Genomic DNA, 23,756 nt, shown 5'->3' on the forward strand with positions numbered 1-23,756 from the left:
AGGCTATTAGTGCTTGGATGGCCACTTGTTTCTTCCCCTTTGGTCCTATCTCTTTAGGCTTTCCCTAGTTTATTACTATGACTTGGCTAGCACCTTGTTCCTGTGTTGTAGGTACAGATGAATCTATCTATCATGATTCCTTTTGTTGACCTATAGTGGTGTCTTTTTCTTCTATTTTCCTCTCAATAATGTCAATTTCAACACTTGTATCAACCTCTGTGTATGTGTCTACTATTTTTTGGATTAAAGGTTGTACAAGAGTAACTAAAGGGATGATGGACCTCTTCCCTTGTAACATCAGTTACTACTATCTACAATTCCTCTACACTAACCAAAACTAGATTTTCACAAAATTTAGCTTTGAGTGCAGACTAATCTAGTATTTTCTTTAAATATTTTGTAGTAAGTGGATTGATGTTTTGATTTGATGCATTAGGAACATCCTTAATAATTATTGTTTCAATGGTTTTGGTTGTGTCATAGGGAGGATTGACACTCATCACTTGTGTGTCCTACACACTTTGTTCATCTTGTTATTGGTGAACTATTGTCTTGTCATCATCTTTCTTTTTTGTCTCTCCCCCAACTATATTATCTTCATCATCATATTTTTCATCATCTTTTTCATCAGTTTTATCATCAGCTTTACCCTCTAAAGGGTTAGCTTCTCCTAACTTGATAGTTGTCCACCCATAAACACGTTTCCATATTTGTGTTGACTTTTTCAAAAAATCCTCAATATCATTTTGGAGAATGCGAAAGGCTCTATATTTAGGTGTAAACCTAAATGCATATTTCTTGATAGCCTTAGCAATCTATCCCTTAGTCAACTCTAGCATTACTTGGGCTAAAATGGTTTCCATGATTTTTCTTTCCAAATTTAGACAATAATGCCATTTTTGATCAACAATATCATATAGGATTTTTGGTATTGAGTTGCCAAATTCTAGAGGTGTGTTCTTGAACTTTGACATCATGACATATAATGCCTCTTCCACTTGGTTTTTCTCTTCTTCTCCAAGTTTATCAAAATCAATATGTCTAAAAAATTGATAAATCAACATTTCTCTTGACATTCTCACATATGTTCTCAAGATTTGAGAGAGGATTCTGACTTGCCACCTTGAATTAACTAATATCATCTGACTTTGACTTTTCTTCTTCAGAATCTGGTGGAGCCACATACTTCCTTCTCTATCTTTTCTATTCCTATCCTCCTTTCTCTATCTACTTGGTCTTTTCTTTGGCCTTTTGGGTAGTTTCATGTGTGGTGGCTCTGGTGGTAGGTGTAGTGGGTTTGGCTTGGCTAGGTTTGACAATTTTCTTTTCCTTAACCACTGGCTATGCCTTTGCCTTCCTCTTCTTTGAATCTCTAGGAATAGGTGCTTCTTGGAATTCTTTCTCCTCACCACCTTAAGTCTCCTCCTCTTCTTTGTCTTCTCCCATTCCTTGAGTCAAAGCTAGAGATTCTTGAGTTTGAAGTTCATTTTCCTCTTCATCCTCCTCCTCCTCTTCTTCTTCTTCTTCCTTGACACCCTCTCCAAATTTGGCTTTCAATTTCTTCACTAGCTTATCCTTCTTCTTAATTATAGAGGAAGTTTTCAATTCCATGGAAATCTTTGATTTCACCATCTCATAATTTCTAAAGGCTTTTGTAGTCTTATCTACTTCCTTTGCAAGTAGAGCTATGATGGCTATTGAGGCTTCATCTACATTTATCTCATATCCTAAGGGTCTCAACCATCTTACCATTGGCGTGGCAACTTGTATAAGTGTGTAGTTAGCATCAACAAGAAAATACACATCATTATAATGTTTCTCCACTAAGGAAACTGGTATCCTCATCCTTTCCTTCATTGACTTCTCAAAATATTCAAAGTAACTTGTCATTATGGACTAAAAGTTTTCTCCTAGTTGCTCAATGTATTGCCCAATTGGTATTGCAATCGACCTATTAGTTTTCCATCCTATTGTTCAAAATGATGGAAATTTTTTTTGTACATAAAATAATATGTAAATTAGTATAGAACTAAACTTGCATTGTGCACTCTTGGTATTCTTATTTCTCTAAGATTCTCCATAAGTTTTTGTAATTGGAGTTCTCCCAGATCATATGTATGATCTTTCTTGACAATTTTATAACCAGCATCCATAGCTATGTAGGGTATACTATTCAATCTACTAGATTGATAGAATTTATGTGAGATTACCCTTACAAAAAAGTTTATCAATGGACCAGTGATGGTATCTATAGTCATACCTCTTTTATTCTAGACTACTCTAGTATTATTCTCAATTACTTCCTTTGAATCACTTTTGAGTGTCTCTAGATGATCTAGGGTTGGGTAGCTAACAACCCTATGAATTATTCTCTTGGTAATATTCATTGGTCCTCCTTCCAACCACAAGGAACCATCATGAATTTGGCTTAACACAATACATATCCACTCAATTTTGAATACATTTGAAAAATCTAGGGCTTTTGTTAAACCCTTTTCCTCAACAATTTTGTATTCTTCTTTCAAAATACCATTCTTACACAATTTTTTGTATGCACCCATGTCTCCTACACTTCCTATCTTGCAACTGTAGCATTTCCTTACATCTTGCACCATTATCACATTTGGCAGGATCATAGAAAATGCACCAAATAGGTCTTGTTTGCAAGTGATGTTAGGAATGGCCTTAAATATAGGCTACTTAACTTCATTACTGACTAGCTGAACATTTAAAACTTCCTTCCCTTCAACATTTTTTTGAATTTTATGCCATTGTGACAAGCTAGGTTTTATGAAAATTTAAACTACATAGCTTGACTCTTGATAAATACCTTTGAAAAGCTAATGAATTTCTTCAAAAATCTTTAGCAATTGCCTTTGACAAATTTCTAGGTCACTTCTAGCTCTTCTTGCTCTTTCTCAATTTCAAAATGGTGAAAAATGAAATCAATCATATACCCTTTAAAAACCTTACATTTAATGGTAAGTGCTTACATAGCTGTAACCTAAACAATAACTAATTTTTTGGTTCATTTGGCATCGATTTATATTTCCATCACTCGGTAGCTACTATGAGATTTACGTTGACTTACTAGTCTAACAACTTGACATCAACTAACATTCTACTCTGTACATATAGGAAACTTTTCATAGTCAACAATAACATGAAAAAATTAAAGATTTGTCTTGAATTACATCTTGCATAATCACTTATGCTAATGTATTCCTTTTAGTACTATCTTCTTTTGGAACTGATGCATGATATAACTTTTAAATGTTAGTCCACATACTTCTTGTTTACTTAGTTTGATGACATGTGATCACTTGACACATTGGGTGAAGTGATCCCTTCTCCATTTGATGTACCACAAGCATTGTTCTTCTTTCATGTCTTTTTCATCTTATCTATGAGGTGTTCAATGTCTGCCTTGCCTTTGCCTCTATTAAATTTATAACTTGGTGCCTTTGACCTAGTTAGACAATATCTACTAATGTGACTAGTTTTCAAATAGCTAAAGCATGTAGTTTGACTCAACGATTTTTTGTAATTTCCACAAAAGTGTGTCCTAATAGAATTCTTAGGTATATGTCTATATTCTTGAAAATAATGACAACTATATCTTGTGTTATAATCCCAATTATAAGAGTTGCCATTGTTTCTTTCCTTTCTTGGCTTGTTTGATGACCACATGGACTTGGATCTAAATTCAAAATCTTATGTCCATACTTCTAAAAATTGTAGCAATATCCTTCAAATATTTGTGTATGCATGGTCCTAGTTCTACATTTATGTGCCTAATGACTTGGCTTGTTGCACTTATGACAATAACTCATGTTCTTAAGCTTGACATTCTGATTTCTAATATTGCTCTTCCACATATTAGTAGTATGTCCTTTCTTACCACAATTATGAGAAGTAGGTTTGATTTCTTACCTTAGATTTTCCTTTCTTCTACAACTTTCAATGATTCTTCTTCTTCAAAGTTTGTGTAGCCCAATCCTAATGTATCATTGTTGGATCTAGGGAATCTCAATAATTGCTCAAAGTATTTGATGGCTTTATTTTTCCTATTGAAACTTTAAACAAGTTCCTTTTCTTTCTTTAGGTCATTTTACATTTTTTCATTCTGAAACTTCAAGGTTATCTCAATTCCCTTAACATTCAATTCATAGTTGGCATTCATCATTTGACTTAGAGTATCCAATTACATGATGGAAATATTGGTTAGCTCTATTGACTTTTCTTCTAGTTTATTGATCAGAATTCTTTTGTCTTCTTCAATCATGGCCTTATCTTCCATAGATTTCTTCTTTTGTTTAGTTACCTCACATAGTAGTATAGCTTGTGATTCTTGCTCTAGCTTGAGATTTCTAATTTCCTCAGCTTAGACTCTATTCTTTTCCATTAGATCTACAACTTTTGCATCAAATTCATTAGCATCACCATCTCCAAATAGCTTGGTAGTGTCTATTTCTTTATATAGTGTGTCATTTTCCACAATAGCAATCTCTTTCCTTCTCTTCAAGGATTTCTTTAGTTCCTCTCTTGCCTCATTTAGTTGATGTAGTACGAGATGTATTTTTAAGTAGTTTAAACTTGGACCCATAAAACTTTCATCATTCATTCATCACATGCATTTTTAAGTAAGCTCAAATAACATGTAAAGAATATGCATCTAAAACACATAACCACAAAAGCATTTACACACATAACACAAAATATGATTACCTAGAAACCCTCCAAGTGAGAAGGTAACATTGGGGTGGGGATGATGTGCACAAATCTTTAATATCTTAATAATAAAGTGTATTCAATGAAGGTTACAATGTTTTAAGCATGAAAAATGATATACCCTATGAAGGATCTACCCTGTTAAAGGCATACAAAGACTGTTAGGTCTCACCTTGTTAGAGGATTTTAACACCCTATTAAAAGTGTGCCTTGTTAGAGGACTTCAACTTACAACTAAGTAAGCACCCTATCAAAGGAATTCATATAACCTATTAGGACTACTCTATTTAAGAGATTTAACTAAAATCATCTATTAAAATGTCTTAGCATAGATCTTATGATTGACACTTGCTTGCTTGATAACAGATCACCTCTAAACAATGTCTAATTGATCCTTCTTGATTAGATGTCTCAATTTTGTGTCCTTTTCTTTATCCTTTGTGCTTCTCTAACTCATTCTACAATTCACTCTTTCTTCTATGTCACCTTGAATGCTTTGCATGCAAACTATCTTGTTCACTCCTTCAATTCCTTCCACATTCACTCTCCTCTCTTTTGAGTTTAGGGCTTCATCATCCTTAGTAAGACTTAGGTGGCTTAGGGTTAGGTATGAATCTACAACAAAGATTCATCTATTTTGTCACTTAATCCTTCCCATTTTCTAATTGGTTGCATGTAATTGCATAGGGAATTGAAATAGAGACTCATCCTTATCTCTAAAATATCAAAATCTATCTCTAAGCCAGCACAAAAATAGTTTACATTGTTGTTTGTGCCATTACAAAAAATATGTCAAAACTATATCACTTAGCATATGAAGTCTTTATTGACACATCAGTCAAGTTTGTTATTAGTGACACATACTTATTTAGATTCTATATAGCTACTAACCTCATTGAACAATTTAAAGTGTTTTCCATGTAATTCAGTAGCCACTGAGCTTTATAGTCTCTACCAAGTCCTTTGGACAATTTCTAGTGGTTACTGAGTAGATTTAGTTAGTGTGAATTCCAACAGTTCAAACCAAGTATTTCAATGTATACCAAGTTTATCAGTGGTTACCAAGTTCATAGTTCATGTGATGCAAAGCCAATGTTTACCAAGCATTGTAGTATCTACCAAGTTTTTAGTTCATGTGATGTGAAGCCTATGTTTAGTGAGCATTGCATTATCTATTGAGTTCATAGTTTAGGTGATACAAAGCTAGTGTTAACCAAGGTACTTTATGGTAACCAAGTGATTCAATATTTGTTGAGTTGTACAATATCTACCAAGTCACCAGTGCAGACAAAGTTCAAGACTACTTGAAAGTGATTAGTATAGACTAAACTTCTACATCTACAAAGAGCATGATGATGCCAAGCAGTGACAATGGATGTCGAGTATCAAAACCTCATCGAGTCAATCTTTAGAACTTGAGTATCTTAATGAGGGTTGACTTCGTAATATTTGTGTTAACTTGTGTCATGTCTGACTTTGTAATTTGGATTGGTATATATGTAATATACTATATCATTTCAAATGTATGAATGCATGAAAGTATATAATTAAAAATGCAAATGTGAGCATATATATCATGGATGAAAAAAGTTCAAGTTATGCTAGCAATAGATAAAGACTTATGAAGGTCATATTAGCATAAGAAGAAACAAAGAAAAATCTATCACAAAAAGGAGATCACTACACTAAGTAATCATTATCAGCAAGCTCAATTGCAAGTTAGAGTTCTACTACTTCATCCTAATAGGTGAACTAGTAAAAATCCTTTAAATAGTATTCTAAAAATCTATTTACCAAGTGCATACTTCATTGTGTGTTTGTAAATCCTCTCACAAGGTAGACCTAGAAGTCCTATTTTCTCCTAATAGGGAAGATCATCAGAAATGATCAATGTAAGCCTTAACTAGCCAACTTTATGCTACGGTACTAAAGTTTGTGGGTATCATCCCCACCCAAACTTTAATTTCTATTTGGATGGTTTTTGGATCACCAAATCATTGTGTTCAAGTGTTGTGGATGCTTTCATGTTTTTAGTTTCTCATGCATGCAATTAGATTAGATGAGATGAACTAAATGTTAATTGATTTATTTGATTAATTGTTTAAATTGTTAAATTTTTAGAAGCTACTAATTCACCCCTCCCCTCTCAATAACTTAGAATAGTCTTAAATATTTCTAACAATTGGTATTAGAGCATTGTGGTTCTTAGGAGAATGTTTTATAGCTTGAACAAAGATCAAGGATATGGAGATATTCAGACTTGACAAAGCTATTGACAATGAAAAGTTGGATTTGGAAATGGCCATTTCTCAACACAAGAAAGCTAAGGAGAAACTTTCCCAATCCATAAAGAGAAGAAAGGAACTTGCAAATAAAATGAATGATCATATCTATAATGAAGAAAGAATTGAAGACTTTCACCCTTCAAGTAGCTTAGATGAAGCAAATAATGCAATCAAAGAACTCCTAAAGAAGAATGGTTCCCTGTAAGAAGAAGTAAGAAAGCTGAAAATAGAACAAGAAATTCAATTAGTAAGGTTATGTGAGGTCTTGGAACAAAGAAACAAGATAAAAGAATAAATTGATGGAAGGAACAATGAAATTCAGAACCAATCCTTCAGCAAGCAGAACTTATTGATCAAATCTCCAATGCAAATGAGGAAATCATGAGCTTAATACTTGAAAATGAAACAATAAGGAATGATCTAAATTTTGAAAGGAAAAACAATGAAAGAATAAAAAATGAGCTGAGATCTAAAAAAAAAATTAGTGAAAGATTGAGAAATAACCTTATCACTAAGTAACAAATCAATGAAAGAATGATGAAATCTCAAGAAGACATGGATCAACTAAATTGGCAAAACCTCTATAGGCAAAAAGAAAAAGTAGGAATTGGATACAAAGAAGAAGGTGAATCCTCCAAACAAGGTGCTCAAATAATCAAAGACCTACTTGCAATCACTGTGGTAAGATAGGTCATACATCACAGAAATATTGGAGTAATGGAAAAGAAAAAATCAATGAAAAATGCTACAATTGCAATCAGCATGGTCACAAGGCTAATGAATGCAAAGAGAAACCAATATTTGAAGGAAACTATTATAAATGTAAGAACATGGACACAAGGCATTATAATGAAAAACAAAGACATCAAATCTTGTAGAAAAAATTGTGAAAGCAATATTTGGTTGGGACTACAGTACTTGGTGTAGATATCATTATTGTGGATAATTTGGACACATTGGTATGAATTTTGTTAAACATAATATGAGGAAAAGAGATACCACTAAAAGATGTTTTATTTGTACAAAAATTGGTCATCTTGCCAAAAATTTGTATGAATACTAGTAAAATTGAAGATGAGAAGAAAGCAAAGGCTGATAACATCTAAAAGTAGATGAGACAAAAATGGATTCCTAAGTCTACCAAGGATACTAGTCCAAGCAATGATGGTTAAGTCAACCAAGAATTGGGTGACTCTACCATTCCTAACTAAGTTCTCAAGGAAGAACTAGAACTAGGCTATCAAAGAAGACATCTGAATCAATTCCAATTGAAAGGTGACATAGATCCAAATCCATATAAAAGATACAAAGGGATCACTAAGAAAGAATGGTATCAATTATTATTGAGTTACGTTCTCTACCGAGTAAGTTTAGGTCATAGATTATATCAAGCAAGGTCGGGAGTAACAAGGCACTTATGTTTGTCAAATCATGAAGACATCACCAAGTGATCATCAACAAAGTGGATGACAAACTATTAGGCATAATGTCAACATATCTACCTCTATACCAAGCATTAATGGAAAATTTTTGACAAAAGGCATGGAATCAAATTCATTTCTCACCATGAATTTTCAAGTGGTATTGGGAAGAGCTAATTTCTGTGCAATAAAGTGACTTGAGAGAATTTCCTATAAAAAAATTCAATGTTCTCTCAAGCTACCAAGTGAAAATGGCATCCAATAGTAGCAAGGTATGGAAAGCATTGAATTTCAAGCTCACGTATATGATTATTGAAATCCTAGACTCCAGTGGAGCTCAATCTCAAATCCCTCCCAAGGTACTTCTTGTTAATTACATTCTAACTCATTTTAAATTTGTAATTCAAGAAATTGGTACTCTGGAGATGGATGATGCCCTAGGTTAGTTATGTGTTGAAGGAACCCTAAAACCTAAGCATCAACATTTGGAAACAAAAGGGTTAACACATATTCCCCACATTCCCTAAGAGTTTCAAATTAAATGGATTAGGAATATCCTTAGCCAGGTGCATAATAGACAACTATGGTTAGAGTAGCCAATTTATATAACCAAGAAAAAGATTGATTGAATCATTGGTCTTCCTATGCTCACCAAAGCCAAAACAACTAAAACCTTAGGCTGAGCAGAGTTGGAGAAGAAAACCCTAGCCAAGTGGGATGATAGAGGTATGAAAATAAATAGTGTTATTGATGTAGAGTTGAAGTTTGGAATTCATGTTATAGCTCATAAGATATACAATTCAAGTCATCTTAATAGTGTATCATGTGAAGTGGTGGATTTGGCATATAAAGTGGTTAAGAACAAACTATCTTATGACCTTGCCAAGTTATTATTAATGCAATTCAACAAGAATATGGAAAGAATTAGAACTTCCAAGAAAAATCTATGAAAATTTGGTTCTCTATTAACCTATTTATTCTTTTATGTCTAGAAGTTCTTCCCTTCTAAAGGCACTGTAGTTTAGAGAAAAGTTGTGCCTGTATTGTACCAAATAAATGAATATATTGTAGAAATGGGAGAGAACTATGATAGGATCGTGGACAACTACTTTGAACTTATCAAAGAGAAAATGAACAATAGGTGTAGAATTTTGAAGAATTTAGTTGAAGACTACAAGGATGATATGTGCTTCATGGTTGATTGTGACAAGGTATACATCTAGGTAGTCAAGCCTAGAGTTGTATGCGTCAAACCTCTTGGCTATGAGGTGAATATTGATGAGACCAAGTATATCATTGAAGCCCTTTTCAATGAACTTATTGACCCAAGTCCCCTTTCTTTGGTACTTACGAAGAGGCTAAGGCAAGAATAGAGCTAGAGAAAAAGCTCCCATAGGTGGTTAACAATGGGAAGAGGAGGATAGCCAAAATAAAATTTAGTGCACCTCTCTTGGTAACCAAGGGAAAAGGTGAAGATGAGGAATAGGTAGAGGATGAAGAAGAATTAGAGAAAGAAGAAGAACCTTTGAAGAAAAAGGTCAAGGTGATCATCACCAAGCTTGCAAAATGATCTACCGTAGTCTTCACAAGGAGGTCACAGAAGAAAGGAAGTGACATTGTACTTAGCAGACCTCCACCCACCTTCCAAGAAAAATTGAAGTAATTGGAAGGAGCTAGAATAAAAAAATTTAAATCTTATGAAATATGAAACTAGGATAGAGGTAGAGCATAAAAAAGTTAATGAACTAGTGCTGAGAAAAATGGGTAAATGGAAGTACTCACCAGACTAGTTTGCTTCTCAAATCTCTAATGAATTGCTAGAGAAAATAAAGCCCGAATGGGATTTTTCCATGCAAAAAATAAAAGAAATATATGTAAAAGCCTTGAGGTAGTTACTACCAAGCATATCAAATACTAAGGTTAAAGAGTCTTTAAAGAAAAATGAAGAAAAACTAACTCTAAGTTTTAATACTTGTTTAATTTTGATTAAGGATATAGAACATGTTGTTAAGAATGCCACAAAGACTTCAAAAAACATTTATCATATTCATAAACAAATTGAATTTCCTATTGAAGTAGATAAGGAGAAAGATGAAGAAGAAAATGTTGAAGAAGTAACTCATTTTGTTAATGAAGAAGATGAAGAGGATCAAGGTGCAGAAGCTACCAAGGAAGATAACCAAGATGATGAAGAGACTGATCCAGTCAAGATAGCTACTACATTCATTGTCTCACTTCCTCACTCCCTAAGCAAACATTTGATTACATCAAGTATGGAGATAGCTTTAGAAAGTTTGGTTGTGACTACTACTAATATATCAAATGTCCAATCACACTTTGCACCAACTTAGCTTAGCATATCATTGATAGAAGTGACTTGCACTTCATCAACTGAGCTACAGATTTTTCCTTCATCTATTGAGTTGAGTTCTTCAGTAATCACCTCTCCAATTTTGACTTCTTTAGTTTTGAGTTCCTCCATGGTAAGCTCTCCAATTTATTCTACTTCAGTTTTGAATTTTACAATTTTGACTTCATCAATTTTGGATTCTTCAAGCATTTCTGTAAGTATTCCATTAGTTAGTACATCATCAATTTTTACTACAAGTCTAAGTATGTCTACTATTGTTTCCATTTTGAGTACAAAGGCAATAAGTGCAAGGACAAATGAGCCTAAGGCTCAATTGAGTACAAAATTTTTGAAAGAAAAGGAGATAGAAGAAGATATAGATTTGGATGAGGAAATAGAAATTGCTAAATGGGATATCTATAATCTTTCTATAGACCAAATGCACATATTTGGTGAACTCCTCTAGAAATAGGTGAAGAAATAAAGATTGAGAGAGGAGAGAGACAAAGAGTACAAGATAATAGATGATGCCAAGAATATTTTGTCTGAGGCAATAGGAATTGAGGTTGATTCTTCTCAATCTATTTTGTTTCAGCTTGGAGAGGCAGTCCAAAAGTTGGTTGAAAAGGTTGAAAAGAAATCCAATAATAAAGTGGTGGAGCACATTGCTCAACAAATAGCCATTCATCAAGTTGAGCCTTCAAAAAATTTGGTCAATCTTGAGGCGTCTTGTTCAAAATTTTCATCTCTTTTTAAAAGACTATGTGATGTCACTGAGTATACCAAGGAAGTAAAGGACAAATTGTCCAAAATTGATACTAATCTTAAAGCAAGTGCTCAACAACTACAACTTGACCCTAGTTCAAGCTTTGCACATTTCAAGAAGATCAAATTTTTGTTAGATATGCAAGAAGAATTGCTAAGAGAAGAAGCAAGGATCCATTCAATATTGATTAATATCCAAAATATGATCCTTCTAGCCATGGATTCTATGCAGAAACACATTGTTTATTCAAAGACTTTGATCCATGATAACAACTTCTCTGGTACTGACCACATGATTGAATTATTAGCAAAAGTGCAAATTTCCATTCATACATGCAAGGTATTACAAGAGAACTGGGATAAAACCTTGGCAATTACCCTCAAGGTACACTCTGAATTCTTATCTCATTTTGGTGTCTATATGTAAATATGTTGAATAAATTTTTGGCATTATTGTCAAAAATAGGGAGAAGAGAAGAGTTACAAAGAAGAGAAGAATTACAAGGGGAGATATTTATATGAGATAAAACTTACATGTACATAGGAGATCACATAGTATGGGGGAGAAATATTCTATGGCAAAGAACTACTCTGTATATGCCTTAAATAGATCCATTTTCAAAAATCTCAAAAATAGACCAAGCTAGTATCACATGGTGATGAATGCAAGGTTTTCAATTTTGGGCTAGTAAGTGTTTTTTCACTAATGCCAAAGAGGGAGATTGTTGACATATCAGTCAAGTTTTTTATTAGTGACACACACTTATTCAGATTATGTATAACTATTGAGCTCATTGAATAGTTTAAAGTGTTTTCCATGTAATTTAGTAGCCACTGATCTTTATAGTTGCTACCAAGTCCTTTGGACCAATTCCAATAGTTACCAAGATGACTTAGTTACTGTGAAGTCTAACATTTCAAATTGAGTATTTTTAGTGTATACCAAGTTTACCAGTGGTTACCAAGTTTGCAGTTCATGTGATGTGAAGCCTATGTTTATTGAGCATTGTAGTATCTACCAAGTTTGTAGTTCATGTGATGTGAAGCCTATGTTTATTGAGCATTTTAGTATCTACCATGTTTATAGTTGAAGTGATATGAAGAAAATTTTAAACAAGCTACTTCATGGTAACCAAGTGATTCAATGTTTTCTAAGTTGCACAATATCTACCAAGTCACCAGTGCAGACCGAGTTCAAGGCTACTTGAAAGTGATCAGTATGGATCGAGCTTCTATGATGATGCCAAGTAGTGATAGTGGATGTTGAGTATTAGAACCTCACTGAGTTAGTCTCCAGAACCTGCGTATCTTCACGAGGGCCAACTTTGTAATATTTTTGTTAACTTGTGTAAAGGAAGACTTTGTAATTTGGATTGCTATATATATGTAATGTATTGTATCATTTCAAATGTATGAATGCATGAAAGTGTATAAGTAAGAATGTAAATGTGAGCATATGTATCATGGATGCAAAAAGTTCAAGTTATGATAGCAGTAGATAAAGATTTATGAAGGCCATATCAACGTAAGAAGTACTAGAGACAAATCTATCACAAAAAGGTGATCAATACACTAAGGAATCTCTATCAACAAACTTAGTTGCAAGTCAGAGATCTACTTCTTCATCCTAATAGCTGAACTAGTAAAAATCCTTTAACAAGGTAGACCTAACAGTCTTCTATAAATCTCTTTACCAAGTGCATACTTCATTGTGTGTATCATCTCCACCCCAGTTTTACTTTCTATTTGTAAGGTTTTTGGGTCACCAAATCATTGTATTCAAGTGTTGTGGATGCTTTCATGTTTTTAGTTTCTCATGCATGTAATTAGATCAGATGAGATGAACTAAGTGTTAATTGATATATTGGTTTAATTGTTGAAATTGTTAAAGTTTTGGAAGTTACTGATTCACCCCTCCCCTCTTAGTAACTTAGCATAGTCTTGAATATTTCCAACAGTCTCTGATGCTTGGCATGTAGTATTCTATATATGGTGACTTGACATCTGGATTACTCAACATCCACTATTTACTAGACTCTAGAATCACTTAGCATGGTCTATCTACTTGACACTTTGAGTGACTCAGCACATGAGTGACTCGATACTCATTGAAACTTTGCATGGTCTAATATTTACATGTTGTGCTCATCATGTATTACTAGTTCAACATGAACTAGGTAAATGGCTTAAGTGTGTTGACACTCGCTTGTTAGAACTAATCCGAGATCAACACTTTAGTAATTGGATACTAACTAGTATAAAACATGCATTTAATAGACATTTTCAATTGGAAAAGTGTGAGACCATATATTACTTAGCTAGAATAAATTTATCAAGATCAAATGTTTGAACAAAATTGATTTTTAGATAGAAATACTCAAATTTAGTCATTTTGATAAGTTAGCCTAAAAGTGGCATAGCTTTGTACTTGTACCCTAGCACCAGCACTACTTTTGATAAATGAGTAAACTCATTATGAAAATCTTTTATCAATTCCTTTTCTCTTAGCTAGGGATTTGTCTCTCCAATCTTGACTGATATAACTTTTTGCATTGTCTCTAAAACCTCTCCCAAAGTCTTTTGTAGACTTTTCACTTTCATGTTCCTTTTAAATAATTTACTTAAAGATGATATTAGGCCTAACTGATCATCATCATCTCTAGAAAAATTCTCTAGTGTTAATTCTAGTAGAGATTCAATCTTTTTAGGTGTCAGCAATAGAATGTCTTCTTCATGCTAGAACTCTATCAAATTTTGTTTCAGTGTGGTTTAGCTGAGGTAAAAAAAATTTCTCATGCATTATTACCTTCCAATTTCTTCTAATCATATTTCCTTATTTTTTCTCTTCTTTTTCCCCCTCTTCTTATTTCTCCTTTTCTTCCCTTTCTTCTTCTTCTTCTTCTTTCTTCTTCATCTCTTCTTCTTTTGTCTTTTCTTATTCCTCTCTTGTATTTTCCTCTTCTACTCTCCTCTTATCTTCTTCTTCTGTTCTTTTCTTTTCCACTACTCTAATCTTTGTTTATTTTCTCTGCTTCTTTCTTTTTATCTTCCTCATCTTTAGAATTGGTGTATCTCACCAAATTTCCAATAAATGATGGCTCATAATGCTTGCATGGATCCTTTGTTGTATCAAAGACAACTATTGTACTACCCACTTGCATGGTATTAGTATGGGTGATTACCTATGATGTAGAATTTGACATTAGTATGTCTTTACCAACTTTTGCAGATAGTACTATTGACACTTTTACTACTATTGTCACTAGTTTCACAACTATAGGTGTAACTTCATCCTTCTTTTCTATTGGTTCTACAATTGGAAGGATTTGTCCCCTTAATTTATTTCTTTCTTCTTCTTGACTGGGTACACAGGTCATGACTTTCAAAATTTTATTGTTGGTTTCCTTGTTAACCTCTTCATAGTTGCTACCCATTATTAAAATTATCTTTTTATGACTCACTAGGGGCTCCATCCCCTTCATTATGCTCTCAAGGTGTTCATCACTGTATACTTCACATAGTTTATGTATCATATTTTTCCTATTATTCTTATCTTCATCAATCACTATTCTCTTTCTATTAGTCAATCTATTATAAAAATCTTTAGATATCTTCTTTTGTATATCCTCTAACCCCTTATTTGACAAAATCATGTCTCACTAGAATATTTTATAATTGTAGTCTATCCATACTATCATGCAAATCATAATACTTGTTCAACTATATAAAATTTCCATTATTTATGATTGCAACATTAAGAGTTTCTACCTTAGGCTTCCTGGGCTTTCTTTTAGTAGGGCCTTCACCTATACCTTTTCTTGCTCTTCCTATCTTGCCTATGTTTCATCTTCTTCAAATTCATCTAATTTAGACTTAGTTACTTGAGTCTTCCTTCTCTATGTGCCATGTAATATTTTTCTCTTCTTTCCTGGTCCACTTGCCATTTGTTTTCTTTCTTTTGTGAGAAGGAGATTCCATTTTCTCTTGCTTAACCTTAATTAACCTCATAGAACTCTTAGTTCTAGGCATGCTAATTGTTTGAACCTTGGTGATACTCACATCTTCTTCATCTTTTTCTACCTAGATGTTGATACAACCTATGCTTGTACTTGAGATACTACTTCATATAGTGCACTAGCTGATTGTCTAACTTTTGTTACCCCTTTTTCTAATCCAACATCAACTGCTAAAGGTTTAGCCATCAATATCTAAAATCGATCACTTGCTCTCATCTCTAGAGAAACTCCCATTTCTTCCTTATATTCTTCTCTTTTCATACCTGATTCTTTTAGAATTATATAAATATTATTTTCCAATATCTTCTTTGCCTCTTTTCCATGAAGTTCATTGTGAGCTTCCTTCACTTTCTACTCACAAGTGGACCATCTAGGACACTCCTCATCTCTCTCTCAAATTATGGGATTATCTTTGCATAACCCTCTAGCAACTCTTAAGTCATATCATATCCCATAGGATCAATAGACTTGACCCTTGGTTCAATTTCCTCCATGGGTACCCACAATAATGGTTCCCACATTCCATCATGAAGAAATTAGATGGATAGTTGGGACATCCCTTTTTAGAGGCTTCGAATGAAGGTCCCTAGGGGCTTCATTCAAAGCTTGACATGGCATTTTGGCATGAAGGTTTTGAATGAAGCCTAGGTCTTCATTCAAAGCCCTAAAAAGCCACTATGAAAAATTAAAATTTTTTTATGCTTTTTGTCTCATTCTCTCTTGTATGAGTTGGTGGGCTAGGGTCTTAAAGTGAGTCCCATGACATCATAGCTTACATCAACATCTTCTTCCACCATGTTTTACCTCTTTTGAGCATTTAGGTATGTCTTTTCTTCATTTTTCCATTGTTTATGAATATTTAATTTTTTTTAATGAATATTTAGTTAATTTTAATGAATTCTTAGTTGTTTTTGGTAAAATTTTAATTATTTTTAGTGTATCTTAATTAGTTTTATGTTTACATATTGTAGTTAGTTAATATACATAGATTTGTATTTTTTGATAATGTTAGATAATTATTAACACAACAATAGTTAGAAAATATTGAAAAAACATAGTTAAACTATAGTTGGAAAAAATAATAGGTTTAGAAAACAAAAAACTCTAGGTTTACATAGAGAACAAAAAATAAAATCTAGTATTAGGTTGATAGAAAACAAAAAATAATTAAATGTTCTCTCTCTCTCTCTCCCCCCCCCCCCCCAACAAACAAGTTAACAACAAAAAGGGTCAATGCAATAATTTATCAAGAACCCTTGAATTGAAAGGTACAACTCCCTTTGAATGAAAGCTATGTAATGAATTTTTTTTTCAAGGCTTTGGGGGTATGTGTAGACACCTAAAAACCTTTAGAAAATAAAGTATTTTTATTTTCTGAAAAAGTCCTGATGACATCATCATTTATTAATTAATTATTTAATTAATTAATTAATTAATTTTTATGCCATTAAATCCCTTTATCTTAATTAAAAATATTTAATTAAGGAATCCCTCCCAAAAATGTTTAAATCTTATTTAAACATTATTTCCTTATTTATTAATTATTTAATTAATAAATTGACCAAAAATCCTAAAATAAATAAAAAATTTATTTTTTTCCCAAAAGTTGGCCAATTTCCTTATGACCAATAACCTCTTCCAAAATCTTCTAATCCTTCTTTAATTTTGATTAAAGGCTAATCCCATCATTTCCTACCCCTAATCCCAACTCAAAATATTTAATTAAAAGTAAATATTAATCCTCATGTTTATTAAAAAAGTTTTAATAAATATCTCCTCAACCCAAACCCTTGAAATAAATAAAACTTTATTTATTTCCTAAAAATCTAATTTATCCTCATCCTAAGAAGTTCTAGACTCTTCTAGAAAGTCTTCATCCTCATCCTAGGAAATTCTAGACTATTCTAGAAAGTCTTTATCCTCCTCCAAAATCTAGACTCTTCTAAAAGATGTCTTTAAACCTAATCCTAATCCCCTCCTAACCTTGTCACATTCCCTAAACATGGGTTAAGACTTACTAACCCAAGCCAAAGTTAACAAATATCTCCTCCTTCACCCACCCTCATTAAATGCCATCCACTTGCCTATCCCTAAGCTAATCCTAAACCATCCTAATCCATCCTCTAATCATTTGCACAAGCCTAAGCAAGCTTAAAACCTTCGTAATCAAGTCCAAGTCGAATTTGCTCTCATTACCCTCAAAATATCTCAACCATAAAACTTTATGAAGTCCACTAGGTCATAAATGACTCTTACAAGCCCTTTTATTGCTCTTACAAGTCATTATGAGGGTCTTTATGAAGATTTTATCTCTTGAGCCTCCTTTGTTGACTCATCCTTGCCCTTTCCTCCATCCTCTCACCATGTGACATGTGTCACTCCTTGATTGGCTATAAAGAAGCACAATCCATGTGCTCTCCTCTCATGCAATCTAAGCCTTCCATAAGCTTTTTCCCATCCTTGCATCTTAGCCCTCAATCCCTCAAGCCTCTTGCCTATAAATTGGATCCTTCCCCTTTACAAAATAACACAATCCATGAAGTAAAGTTATAATGTTATTTTGAGAGCCAAATCCATACTAAAGCCATCTATCCACACCAAAAATCCACCATCATCCATTGAAGCCTTTGGAAGCATATTGAGCATACATCCTATCCATTTAGATAAAGCCACTCAACAAGAGAGCTTCTCATTGAGAGAGTCCATTAATGGCTCATATTTTCAATTGAGAGCTCATCTTAGTCTATCTTGAAGTTTATGAATTTTTTTTAGTTTGTAGAAGCTTTATTTAAATTTGGTTTCTATTAGCATACTAACATTGCTCATATACATTTTGGCACGCCCGGTGGGACCCCGCATGGGTCATCTTCATTAACTTTTTTAGTCAAGTTTTGTATGTCATTTGCTGATTTTGGCTAATTTTTCTTGTTTTTGTGATTGGTAGGATTGTATAAATTGGTTTTGTAGGTCCACATGAGCATGAAGAAGACAAAGGAACTCATAATCTATCTGATAGTGTTTGCAGATTTTTCAAGCTTATAGGTGGACAAAGAACTTGAAATTCTTCTTCTTCTTCTTGTCTATATTCTTCTTATTCCATCTACTTCTTCTTCTTCTTCTTGTGGGAGATCTTGGCCATTTTTTTTTTAAGAAAGCAAAATCATACACACTTCTTTTTAGTGCTTAAAATGAACCCCCAAATCATACTTAAATCCATTGAAAAATTAAAAATTTGCAAAAAAGAAAAAAATCTTTTAACAAGTGAAACTAAACCAATCTAATCATTTGCATCCTTGCAACATCAAGGTTTTAGATACATTCATGCAAAATTAGGAACACTTCATTTTTGGGAATTTAAAAAGAACTTCAATTTTCCATTTCAAAAGGTTCAAAATCAACACTAAGTGCACACTAAAGTTCTTTTTAAAAAATCTCATAAAAACTAAGAGTCCTAAATGGTTGCCAAAAATTGTCCTAAAAGCTTTGTTATTTGTTCCAAAAAAATGTCTTATTGCAAAATCTTGAATGTTTCTTAGGATTTTCATGCATCAAAACAATCTAGGAATATCATTTTTGGGCTTAAAATATGCAAACTAGAACACAAAATCTTGAATGAAAACCAAAGTCCAAAGAGTCATTTTCAATTTTGAGTCCAAAACAATCTTGAATGATCTAAGGTTAAAACAAAGCACTTCAAAGTTCTTAAAACAACACACAAAATCTCAATCTTGAATGCTCAAAAGAAAACACTTGAATGTTTAACCACTTTTCTTTGAATGCATGTTGCTAAAATCACTCTTGAATGCCATGGATTAAAATCAAATTTTCCTTGAATGCATGGTTAAAACAACAAATCCAATCTTGAATTCTAAGGATCATTTAACTATTGCAATATCAAACACTTCATTTGGAGCTTCTAAAAATTGAACAAAACAAATCTCTTTTTCACATGCAATCTAGGTAAAGTTTGATTTTTGGACATTTAAGAAACCTTGTTAAGTTAAAATACAAATTTGCAAAAATCAATTTGAGTAGTTCCTTGGACTCACCTCTTTTCTAATCACCCATCAAATATTAACCATTGGTTGCAATCTCAGCGCCATTTATGGGGATGGGTCTACTTGAAAAAGGTGTTAAATGTTCCACAATCTAACTCACTCACTTGGTCTTTGAATTTTTGCTTTAACTTTATCAAAATTCTTAAATGATCAAAAATCTAGATTAAATCGATCACACTTCAAGTTTGGGCACTAAAATTGAACAACAACTGACGTGGAGAGCCTCCGGGCGCACGCTTGAAATCGAATCTCACACACTTTTGTTTTGGGCTTAAAACAAACTCACACTCAATCTTGAATGCCTTAAAGAAAATTAATCGATACTTGACGTGGAGGGCCTCTGGGCGCGCGAGTTTGCTTTTGTTAACCCTAACTCTTCTTATTGTTTTCATTCTTCGATCGATTTACTTTTGTTGGCGCTTCAAGTTGGAATAAACATTGTATCTTAAACATGAGTGCTTGCAAAGTCTAGATCAAAAAACTTAAGCGTCAGTTGGTGAAAGAACAAATGTGTTTTTTAGCCCAAGGTCATCCAAGTCTTCTCTCCCCTTGTCGTCTTTCGAGGCCATCTTGGGTGCATAAGATTAGGATCCAAAACCTTGTTTCTTTTTAGGAGGCCTGCTTGGGGATTTCATCACCCCTTGGACGACCTCAACTCCAGCGTTCTGGCAGAGTATAAGAATCGGAAGGTGAATCGAAAGACACCTCTCTTGGGATCAATATTTTGTCACTCGGGCTAAGCCTCAAGGAACTTTATACCCTTGAGAAGTGAAAGAGGAGAAGTGGGTTACCGCTCCTCTCGGCTGTGTGACATCTTTTTGGTCTCATCTACAGATTTGGGCCTCACGTACCTTGGGTATATCGAGGAATCCTTAGCTAAACCAACTGTCAGCCTTGTAGACAACCATCTAGGATGTTAATGTGTTTGAGGTGACTGATCGAAACATTTGTAGAACATACACACTCCTTGGCGCAAGTATCACTTTCTGAGAATCAAAAACTTCTATCTGGTTGTTTCTATCTATTGCTTGATCTTTTATTTGTTGAATGAATGTTTGCCAAACTTGGTCAATCCTAGCTTAGGGCATACTTAGCATAGTCACTGCCTATTCCAGAAGTTGAATGAGTTAAAGAAAAACAACCAAGATCTCTCAAAGCCAAGAAAATTCAGAAATTGATGTCAGAGCAACCCAAACCCAAACAGAAGTTCCACAAAGTTAAACTCAAACCATCTCTAGCATACCAAGAACTTTCAGCCAAGAGAAAAGAAATAACACCAAGCCCATGAATTGCCAAACTCCACAAAGTAGAGGCAAAAGCTACCGACGAAGCACTTCAAGAGGCCTGGTTAGAGCGCACCATCAAATTTAGCCAACATCCAGGAGTTAATCCTGCTTATGCCTTACCAACTAGGCATGATTTCTATGATTAGACACCCTTGTTTCTCCACATCTTCTTGGATAAGCTTCACTTTAGAGTCATTTTTGTAGAAAATCCAGCCATCTTAGGTTATCCCCTTAAGCATTATTAGCTCATCCATCTCATTTAGAATCAAACCATCTAGCCAGCAATCAAAACCTCACATCCAAGCCTTCACAATTGTTGTCACTTTTGCCAAAAGTTTGCCACTCCTAAAATCTTCCAAATCCATCAATCTCACCAAGGTTATCCCTTTGACAGAGCTTTGTCTAGGGTGATCCAGATTTGTCACTTGTTATCCCTCATCACCTTGAGCTAAAGGTTGGGATCCACAAGTGGTCAATCTCGTGTTCTTCCTAAAGGATCATCGGTCTATCCTTAAGTTGACACAATCACCACCAAGCTTACACATAGGAAAGCAGACCTTTCGTGCTTTGGCAACATATCTTTGAAGTTAGAATCTCCAACCCAATCCTCCTTAGGTTTTGTCGTATAGCTTTGCCTTAACCTAGGAAATTATTTGCATAGAGAAGCCTTCCCCCTTTTGCATCCATCAGCATTATTGCATCTCATCCCTAAGAGCATTTTTCATGCCACCCGTCACTCGCTTAGCCAAGAAGAAAGAAACAATGGAGCCCTATCATTTGGATCGAACAGCCTCACCCCCCTTGAGCACTCAGCCATCCTTTAGCGCAGAGAAAGCTATGCCATCACGTACTGACATTGAAGCTTTCATGAACCAACCAGGAAATGCAGTATTGGTAAATGCCATTATAGACAAGAACAAAGAGACAATCATGGCTAATTTTCGAAGGGAAAATGTAGGAACCTTTGACTTTGGAAGACCCCCTCCATTATCAGATCCATCTCACCCATTGTTTGGGCAGCTACCACCACCCATAGGCTCTTATGATCCAAATTATCCTCAATATATGCCAAAAGAAGAGCCTCCAGCCAATCCATATGATCCAACAGACCCAAACATACCATCATCCACCCAAGTTGAAATCTCCATGCCGCAAGCCAACCCAGCCACCACCACTCCATCCTTGGTTCATACCTCTCCGCTCCAAACCCCCTTTACCCAAAACAGCTCACCGTTCACCCCCTTCACTATTGCTGCTGCTGCTCCCCAACCCAGCCTTCCAAATCCACCCATCTCCCAAATCAGTGCTAGCATCTTTGGCCAACCTCAGCAATATACAACAGGGATGCCACCCATGGGGCCAAGTAATCAACCTTTCATCACCCCCAGCTTGTTCACTACAGCCCAACACACAATCCCATCATTTCCATTAGGTCTTGGGAGCTCAATACCATTAGCCACAAATCTACAAGCTACTACCCTCACTCCACAAAGCTATCAAATCCCACAAGCTACTACCAATTTTCTACCAAGCTCCCAAGTGACCCCAGCCCCTGCCACCACTCTACCAAGCTTCCAAATCCAACCACAAAGCTATCAAACCCCATCAGTTCCATTCCCAAGCTTTCAATTCCCACCACCTCCACCACCAACTAATCCATTACCTCCAATTACCAACTAATTTTCAATGCCACTTCTAGGAGGTAATCCACCACCCCAGCCAACCACCAATTATTTGCAGATACCATCCCAAACGGGGGCACAACCCACATATATTGGTCAAACCCCACAAGCCCCCCGATCCTTTCCCCAAGCCTCTCAACCATCTTATACCTTACCTCCACAAAGAAATCCATTTATCCCACAGCCAGCTTATGTTCCTCCATCCCAACCTCAAATCCCATATCAACAGCAAGCCTCGCAACACATGCAGCAATATGCGCCACCTCCCCCTCAGCAACCTGTCATCCACCATGCAGCTGCCCAAACAATGTACAATCCCTATCAGCAAATCCCTCATAGCCATCCATATTCAGTGGCCCCATCCAGTACATACCTACCTCAAGGCACTCCTACATTGGGGGCACCCCAGCCATCACCTATCAATTCAGAATGGGAGCAAATGAAGATAGCTCTGAAAGCCATCCAAGAAGGGAATGATCCAAAGACATTCAAGTTTGAGAATGTGTGTCCTTACCCATTTGACAGAGCCATTACCATGACACCATTTCCCAAACACTTTGAGGTACCCAAATTTGACAAATTCAGAGGAAAAGGAGACCCTGTCACACATATCAAAGAATTTTACATGCACTGCCAGGATGTAGCATACAATGATGTCTTCCTCTTGCGCCTTTTTCCCAAAAGCTTAGCTGGACCAGCTCTTGAATGGTTTTATAGAATCCCCTATGGTACAATTAAAAACTTTGCTGAATTATCTGAGGCATTTGTAGCCCAATATGCCCATCTTGTTGAAATAGAGCTATCAATAGTTGATCTTGTCCACACCAAGCAAAAAGGTGGAGAAAGCCTTGCCGAATACCTGCAAAGATGGCAAACCCTTACCACCCGCATATCCTGCACCTTGCCAGAACGCCATGTTCTGAAAATGTTTATTGATAATGCCCATCCTAGCTTGGCTCACCACATGACCATGAACTGTTTCCAAACCTACAAAGATATCAAAGAGAAAGGAATGATCCTTGAGCAAGGACTCATTAAAGATGGTGTGGTCAAGCTTTACAAGGAAGCCAACCAAAATCAATCACATTCCAATGACAAGTCTAGGTATTGGAACAAAAACAAGCACATTGCAACAGATGGCGTCACTGACACTAGACATGTG

This window comes from Cupressus sempervirens, chromosome 10, assembly GCF_028749045.1.
Source record: "Cupressus sempervirens isolate cs-2001-9-10 chromosome 10, ASM2874904v1, whole genome shotgun sequence".
Taxonomy (NCBI): domain Eukaryota; kingdom Viridiplantae; phylum Streptophyta; class Pinopsida; order Cupressales; family Cupressaceae; genus Cupressus; species Cupressus sempervirens.